The sequence below is a fragment of the Dendrobium catenatum genome, unplaced genomic scaffold (genome assembly GCF_001605985.2).
Source record: "Dendrobium catenatum unplaced genomic scaffold, ASM160598v2 fragScaff_scaffold_1392, whole genome shotgun sequence".
NCBI classification, from domain to species: Eukaryota; Viridiplantae; Streptophyta; class Magnoliopsida; order Asparagales; family Orchidaceae; genus Dendrobium; species Dendrobium catenatum.
This window is the reverse complement of record NW_021319854.1, coordinates 729307-738132: the sequence shown is the minus strand read 5'-3', so window position 1 is coordinate 738132 and position 8826 is coordinate 729307. Positions and strand designations below refer to the sequence as shown.

At 30.1% G+C, this 8826-nt stretch overlaps 1 long non-coding RNA gene and 1 other non-coding gene across 2 annotated transcripts; one reads left to right on the top strand and one right to left on the bottom strand.

The window, feature by feature from the left end:
* Nucleotides 1-2530: 2530 nt before the first annotated feature.
* LOC114580908 lies at nucleotides 2531-2637 on the top strand. Its single transcript, XR_003702585.1, has one exon. It is a non-coding gene; the product is annotated as a small nucleolar RNA R71 (small nucleolar RNA).
* A 4661-nt stretch (nucleotides 2638-7298) lies between these two features.
* On the bottom strand, nucleotides 7299-7736 carry LOC114580907. The gene is made up of 3 exons (XR_003702580.1): nucleotides 7652-7736; nucleotides 7468-7544; nucleotides 7299-7387 (listed from the first exon to the last, which is right to left on the bottom strand). It is a non-coding gene; the product is annotated as an uncharacterized LOC114580907 (long non-coding RNA).
* Between the last annotated feature and the right edge of the window lie 1090 nt (nucleotides 7737-8826).

The following is an 8826-nucleotide window of genomic DNA, read 5'->3' as shown; positions in this document are numbered from 1 at the left end:
ATGACTTCTAGGATCTCTTCCTTCACCAGGAGGGTGAGAAAGGATGACAATTCTTTGCCATCGCCAGAAGGGTGAAAAAGGATGACAGTTCTCTACCACATCGGGTTGGTAGAAGAGAGTTTGTATGGGTTTCTTCGCCTTTCTGTGAGGGCAAAAGGAGAGTCACTTTTATTTAGTACAATACCTTGATAAGCAGTCTCAAGGGATTTGATGTAGCTCATGTTGGACCGAACCACTATAAAACTTTATGTTCTTCTTTTACTTTTTATTTTTCCTACATTTTATTTCACTAGTTTTTATATTTGTGGTTGAACCATTATCCGTGAAAATTTTTTTATAAACAACTATATATTTCAAGATCATTGATTATATTTTCCAAAAACATTTTTTCAAAAATAAAATATATTTTTTAAATAACCAATTCACTCCCCTCTTCGTTACCCATGGGATAGTTTTATAAGGTTTAACAACCTACACAAACTTTCACCCTTAACTTAATGACATTTGAATTTGGCTCCACAGTGTTATTCAAATAGTGATTGGGTTTCACGGTTCTAACTTCTCTAACATTATTGCACTGGGATAGTTTGATGGGCTTTGTGACACTGACTCATCGGACACTGTGGTGCTGTCAAAAAGAGATTTTGTACTGCAATCTCCATATTTGGGTGCTCTAGCAATGTCAATGATGGCTCTGCGGTAGTATTATGTCCAACATTATGGTGCCATACTTAAAAATTTTTCCCATTTCATGAATTTGTTTACTGAATTAGAGATAAACCAACATAATTTGTATGACATATAAGTACATAAAACATAGTATCATTTACACTTATCAAATCCTCCTCAGCTTAAACTCTTAATTTTCCTCATGTAAATAAAAGTTTATAATTCTTATTAAATGATTATCCAAAATAAAAAGTGATAATATAAAATTGCTAAAATATAGGATATTATATCACTGTATAAAACTAGTAAAAATGAATCAAAGTAATACTTCTAGTTTTGAAAATTCCAATAGTTAGACTTAATTAATCATTCTTGTTTTTACCTAATTTAAAATTATTGGTTACATATTTAATCTTTAATGTTTTAAGATTGAAGTGGAAAATGTAGTTTTAATAATTTGATATAGTTGTACTAAAAACATTACTTTCACTGGCGTTTTAATGTTGAAACTTACCACTATCCAACTTCCATATTTCCACCATGTATCTCCTCTTATCTTCAAGCAAGTCCTCTTTGAATTCTTTCAAATTAGTAAAAATGGAAGAACTTTGCATGTGGAGAAGTGAAAAAGAATCCTCATTCTTGTATGATTTTCATTTTAGTTCTTTCAAGAATATGATGTATGATTGATTCTACCCACTGCTTAAAATTTTTATTTCCAAGAGAAGAAAGTAAAATACCCACTCAAGTGTAGGTAAGATTAGAAAAGAGAACTTCTTATTAATTGTTTCTATAGATTTCAATGTGAGGGAAGTTTAATTTTTTTTAAATTTCAATCATTAAGGCTCTCCAGGGCACTATAGATTCAAAGGTATGGTGCCACGGCGCTCCCTTCTTCTTTCTTAAAGTATTTTTAAAGAAGAATATATATAAAAAATTATCTTAAAAGATAGGGTTGCCTCCCTAAAAGCACTAAATTTATCATTATTAGCCAGACTAGATGACTAACTAGACCTAAGATTTGGTTTCCTCCTAAATAGAGCTAAGTTTATAGTTTTCAACCAGACTTTGCCCAAATTTTCCATTGGGCTAAGCTGGAGGATTGTTATTTTTTAATTGGGCCCCATTGCTATATTTTTCTTTCTATTTAGGATTAACTTTATTGTTACTTGAAAGATATCCAATTGGTCTAGTACTCACAAAAATTTGCATTATGACTTAATTAAGTTAACAAAGTTTTAATTGAAGTAGCTTGATTTTGTAATTATGTTCCTAGTTATATGACCACATATTCTAGTGTTTCTTTCTAGCTCCAAACTGATTGCTTTGATTAAGTTTAGGATGATATGCAAATTTTGGATTATTATTAGCTTGCTTTTTATTAATCTAATTTGTGTTTTGGTTATTTTGACCTAAATTTCATTAATTTCCTCCATTATTTTTTTCTACCTAAAATTTGGGTGATTCTTCTTGGATTATATATATTTGAATAAGGATTATTTTGTCTTCCAATCAAATTTATATTTATAATTCCTTGCATATCATTTTTTCTATAGAGGTTTTATCTTCTAAATGTAAAGATGAATCAGAATTTAAGCCTATTGAGCTCAAGTTCTTTGATATTGCTGCAACTTATGCAATAAAAATAGATAAAAATTCATTTTTGAAAACTTTAGTCACTCTTTTAGGATTCGCCCTATCAATAGGACACTGAAAACTATATATTGTCATTTCTTCAATTAATTCATAGGTGTCTTCAAAAGGCTTAGAAATTAAAGAACCTCTAGCAAAAAAGCCAATTATGGCTCTAAGGGATTCTACAATTTAATTGTAAAAATTTTGAATTATCAACCAATTAGATAAGGAATGGTGATGGCACTTTCTAAGAAGCTCCTTAAACCTCTCCCAACTCTCACAAAAATATTCTCCTTCTGAATGAGTGAAAAAAGTAATATCATTTCTAAGCTTGGCAGTCTTAGAAGGTGAGAAAGAATTTCCTAAAAATTTGTTAGCCAACTTATTCCATATGATAATAGAGCATAGGGGTAAAGAATTTAAACACATTTTTTCCTTGTCTCTTAAATAAAATGGGAATAATCTAATTCTAATGGTATTATCACTAAAACTATTATACTTAAATGTTTCAAAAGTTTCAAAAAAACTTGTTAAATGTAGGTTAGAGCCTTCTCTCGAAGTTCCCCCAAACTGTGAATTTTGTACCTTTTGAATGATTGCAGATTTCAATTCAAAATTATTTTCATGGATATGATTTAGTAAATTTCATTTATTAAAGTGTTTATAAAATCCTTAAGACGTCAAGATTTATTTAAGTTTTGAAAAGGGTTAGCCATTTTAAAAATCTTTTTGGTGGTTCTAGTTTTAGAAAAGGTTCTCACAATTTAAGACTCAAAATTTAATCATGCTTCCCCTCTATGTCTTATAAGAATGAAACCACATATATGCAATCAAAAAATTAAAATAAAAGAATAAAGAATATGGTAATTACTAATTATATAATTTATTCAATAATATAATAAATTTGTAAATAAAATAAATTCTCCCCTTGCAACTGTGCCAAAAACTTGATAGGGGTGGTGGAGAAACCAAAAGAATTATGAAAATAACTTAGGACTTTTAAGTCACCAAAAAATAATTAGGTTTTCTTTGATATAAAAATTATTCAAACCCAACTTAATATATGCAAATATATATGTCGAATAAAGTAATATAGTATTAGAGTATAGTATCTATCACACGTGGAAGAATGTTTACTTTATAAATGCTAGTACTGCCTACCTAAACTATAATAATTATCCTATCTAATTAAAATAAATTTGGGTGGAGATTCAATCACTTAATTTAAAATAAAAAATTATTAAATAAAACTCTATTTGGAAAAATTATTTTAGATTAATATAACGCAAATACAATATGTTTCCTAATGATTCTCTTTCATATAGATGATATTCAAAGCATATGCATCACCAACCGCTCAGGCAAGCGTAAAGATACAAAAGATAGATTAAACTCTTCCAACCTCAATACCACTCTAAACACCTAGAGTCTGTCACCCTATGAAAATCATATAAGAGTAAGTAAAGCATGTACTGTTAATGACCCCTCAAAATAATTCTTCTCTATAAATTTAATGCGAGAGAAGCAATATGCCTATACTTGCATCATACCAATCCGAATATATATGGTTGTTCTTTCTTTTTTATTTCTAGGCTCCATATTACACCTCAACTTAACTATGCATATGACCACTATATGCATTAAATGAAGATTGGTATATTAAAACAACATGAAATTATTGATAAAGAGAATTTAATAGTAATTAATATATCATTTATACCATCAACTCAGAACTAAATGATTAAAAAAGGCATGAAGATTAAGTGAAGCAAATTAATTTTCTTTAATTCCAAAAAATAAAGAAAGTGCAAAAGAAAAGATATCACTAGATGGTTCAATGATCTCTTCTAATAAAATTGCTTGCATAAGCACAAGCTAAACATTTTAATGGAATGTATGTAGCACTTCTTTGAATTCCTTTAGTTGACATTCCTAAAATTAGAGAAGTGCCATAAAGATTTAAAAAAAAAAAGTGGCTAAACTCTCCTATTATCATTACAAACAGACTATTTATTGAAAAACAAAAAAAAAAGGATTCTGGTGTTATCGTACTCGAGACACTTCCACCACGTGTCCATAAAATAAACTAATGCCACAACACTAAAGGGTTTCTTCTATTGTGGTGCTTATTGAAATGGACCCACTTTTTTATAAAATGATGTGTTGTTTCACTGGTAGATTATGGCCTAAATAGTTACAACTTTAGCACCATGACAATGCTAACAGTTGAGCGCTGTGACATCCATGGGGAACTTTCTATACATAGCAGTACTGGAATTTGGTTTTGACGTGCTACACAGAAAGAGATAGGGCTTTGTAAGACTAACTCCTTTGATGATGCAATGCTGGAATTGTTGGTTCAGGGCTGACTCCTTTGACATTACAGTGCAGTCAAATAGAGACTAGTCATAGCTATATCCATATTTGTCGGCTCCTGTAGTTTTAATGATTGTATCGCAGTGGTATTCTGCCCAATGATATGGTGCGATAACATACATAAAATTTTTCCCATTTCTTGAATTTCTTCCACAAACATAACTAAAATAACACATTTTTACTAAAAATAAATAAATACATAAAATATAACATTATTTACACTTATTAGTAAGTGAACTAATACACATGATGGCGCACTAATGAACTTTTACTTTAACTACAAGCACAACTAATATCTAAATAATATATAATTCATTTCTATAATCAGAAGTCAATCATACACATAAACTCATAGTGGATAAGTTCAATTAGAGAAATAATAAGAATGATTACATATGCTAGTTATTTTTATTTTTTATTTTTCAAAATAGCATTACTTGTTTTATCAATATTTTAATTATCATTACTACATGCAAAACTACTCTCTGAATAATATATAATTCAATTCTATAATCAGAAGTCAATCTTACCCATATACTCATAGTGGATAAGTTTAAAAAGAGCAATAATAAGAATGATTTCATATGCTATTTATTCTTCTTTTTTTGAAATTAGAATTACTACTTTGATCCATCCAAAATACTTCTAAAATGTTATGTATCATCTTATATTTTAACTATTATTTTTTCATATTAAGCTAATCAATAGGTGATTAAGCCGTTGCTTATGGACAAGAAAGAGCTTAAACTCAAGGGAATTTATTAAGTGTAAATTTATACTATTTGTTAACTTTAAATTTAGTGAAAATGTGATGTTTTAATTGATATTGTGTAAGAAATACTAAAAAAATTAGAAAAAAATCATAAGGGTTTAACCATCACTACAGTGCTCCAATTACCATCATCATAGTGTCTTTAATACCTTGGCACTAGATTAGGGAATCACAGTGCTGGAGCCTCAGGAAAATAAAAATTTGTTGAGTGCCCTACAATGTCAAAAATCCATGCTACAACATCATATGGATTTGCAAGAGGATGTACCTTAATCTATGATTTTTATTGATGATATTCTTTTTATTGATAAGACTAGAGAGAGAGTTAAAGGCAAACTTGAATTGTGGAGATCAACCTTAGAGTCTAATGGTTTTCGCTTGAGTAGATCTAAAATAGAATATATGGAGTTTAATTTTAATAGTAATTGACCTAGTGAGGGGATTGTGACTTTGGGCGATCAAGTCATTAATAAGAGTACACATTTTAGATATCTTGGATCTATTGTTTAAAGTGATGACAAAATTATATGGGGGAGCCAGAATTTTTTTTGGAGGGGGCACAAATTATCAATTTGAAGAATAGCTTCAACATTTTTTCATTCGAGCTTCAAATTGACATCAACAGTTAAAAAAAAAAGTTTTTAACATAAAAATATATATAACATATAACAAAGTTTTAATGAAGTGTATTTGGGGTAATTAAATAAAAATAAATGAATTTTTAATAATATAGTAATATATTAAAAAAATACTTAAAGAGGAGGAAGAAAATTTTCTTACCGTGAAGACGGCTCCCAAAAGAGAGAGAGAGAGACCTAAATAGGGGGAACTGAGAAAAGGAAGATTAGAAGAGAGAGGTAGATAAGAATCAAAGAACTCACGGCCTCATTTGCCTCACATTGACAAAACGACAACAATAATTTCTTGTAGATCACAAAGGAAATGGCTATTATACCTATTCTATTTTATGATTTTGTTTTCCAATTATAAATTTGGTGGGAAAAAAAAGTAGGAACATTTGGTTGTTCGTGAGCCATTTTAGAGAGAATTTTCCTAGCAAAAAAAAATCCATAGCAATCTATGTCACCGAGGATAGGAGGAAAATGTCGAGCACCATGTGGAGCTGCTGAGGATAAGAGACAAGTTGAGCTGCTGAGAACGGTAGAAGGAAGATGAAAATGAGCAATCAGGCCGTGCCTCTTTTTAGCTGTAGAACAATGCGGGAGACCCGCCCCCCACAATAAAATCCACCTTTGCTGAAATAGTTGGGGATATTATTAGCAAGTTGGATGGTTAAAGTGGAGGAATGCATTGGGCTTATTGTATGATAGAAAAGTCCACCTCATACTTAAGAGACAATTCTATAAAATGGTGGTGAAACCTACAATGCTTTATGGTGACGAATATTTTCCATTAAAAGAGAAGCATAATGCTAAGTTAAGTGTTACAGAGATGAGGATGCTCAAGTGAATGAGTGGTTTTACCCTTAGAGATACGATACAAAATGAACATATACGTGAAAAGGTTGGAGTAGCGCCTGTGGAAGATAAGATTAGAGAGAGTCATCTTAAATGGTTTAGTCACATAAAGCGGCGACCTTCTGATGACCCGGTTAGAAAAGTTGAGGAAATAGATTTGACTTATGTTAAGAAAGGTAGAGGTTGACCTAAAAAGATTTTGTTAGAAATTATTAGAAATGATCTTTCCTTATAAGATTTAATTGAAAATTTGAGCTTTAATATCACACAATGGAGAAAAAGGATTCATATAGCTGACCCTACGTAGTGGGACAAAGGTTTTTTATTTTTGTTGTTGTTGTTGTAATATTATGGTATCCAGCAATAGCTTACATCCTTCTCCATGACAGCCACACGGCAGTTGGTAGTTCCGAAATCTATTCCGATCACTTCCCTCCAAGCTCCGCTCAGACGAGTACTGAATCTGACGAGAAATTAAGGGGAGAGGATATACAAATATAAACAATTGATATCTCAAATGTATGAAATGAAAATCACCTAAAAAGCCTAACAAAACATCTTCTTTTGGGGTCTACGGCCGACGGACAAATATGCTCTGCGTATCTCAGATCGAACTGATAGCGTTGCAGAAGAAGAAGAAGACATAATAAATAAGCAAAATCTAAAGGAGAAATCTTACAGATTCGATGAGTATGTAGGATGCGGTGGAAGAATAAAGAACCTGTGGCCTCAGTGAAGTGAGAAGCTGGAACCGGGCATTGCGCAGCATCGTTATGAGCTCTCAAGTCTCAATGAGCAATTCCGCATTTCCGCTTGCTGGGGAGCAGAGGAGAAAATGAAATAGCGCAGACAACCAACCACTGGTTATTTTGTATTATTTTTATGATCCATACTTTGCAAGGAAAGAAAAAAAAAAATCCCCAAAGTCGACCTCGATCTCGTCACGGTCATATTTATTATTGAAATCTCCCCACTTAACTAATACTGTTTGAAATTTTGGGGATTTTATCTATGTCTATATTATTATTATAAAAATGATTTAAATTTTTTCTCAAATAAAATTCTAATCTTTCATTTTAATTATTCAAATAGAATATTAAATTCTAATTATATTATCTTATTATAATTAATTTATCAGTTTAAAAATAATTAAATATGATTATTTTTTATTTAAACAAATAAAAAATACTTTGAATTTCCTAATATTTCTTAGTCTTCTTTCATATTAAGTAAATATCAATTTGTATTATCCTCTTCATATGTCATACTCTTATTATTACATTTTATGATAGTCTTAATTCATTAAATACTCGTACATATTTCCTATTTTGCGTCTCTTATACTTCCTACTCATCTTCATATTCTCTTTCTCTATATCTTTTTATTTCTTGAGAGAAATTAATTTGTGCGGATGTTGATACTAAACGTTTGTGTGTGTGTGCATTTATATATAAATATCATTGTCAAAATTTGGTCGTAATACATAGTTTAAAATTTGTTAAATTATTTATATGAGCACAATATAACTAATCTTTTACAATAAATTCCAAAAAAAAAATACTTTGACATATATATATATATATAGAAAATTTTATTATTATTGATTTGATGAGAGGGGAAATGCAGTCTCACAAAAAATTAAGCAATGCTTCGATATTAAAATAAAGCCTTATAAAACTCTTGAATGTTGTGACCTGTAAATGATTTATCAATTAGACAAGAAGCTATTTTTCAAATAAAATCCAAGTCTCAGTTTGTTTTTTTCGAGGAATGTCTTCAGTTGAATTTTTTAATGAGATAAAATTATCAAGTTCAAGAAAGATATGATCACTTAACAACGATAAGTGCCAGCAGTTTCCAACTTCCAACTTACATTCTTTAACTGATTGTTTTTTT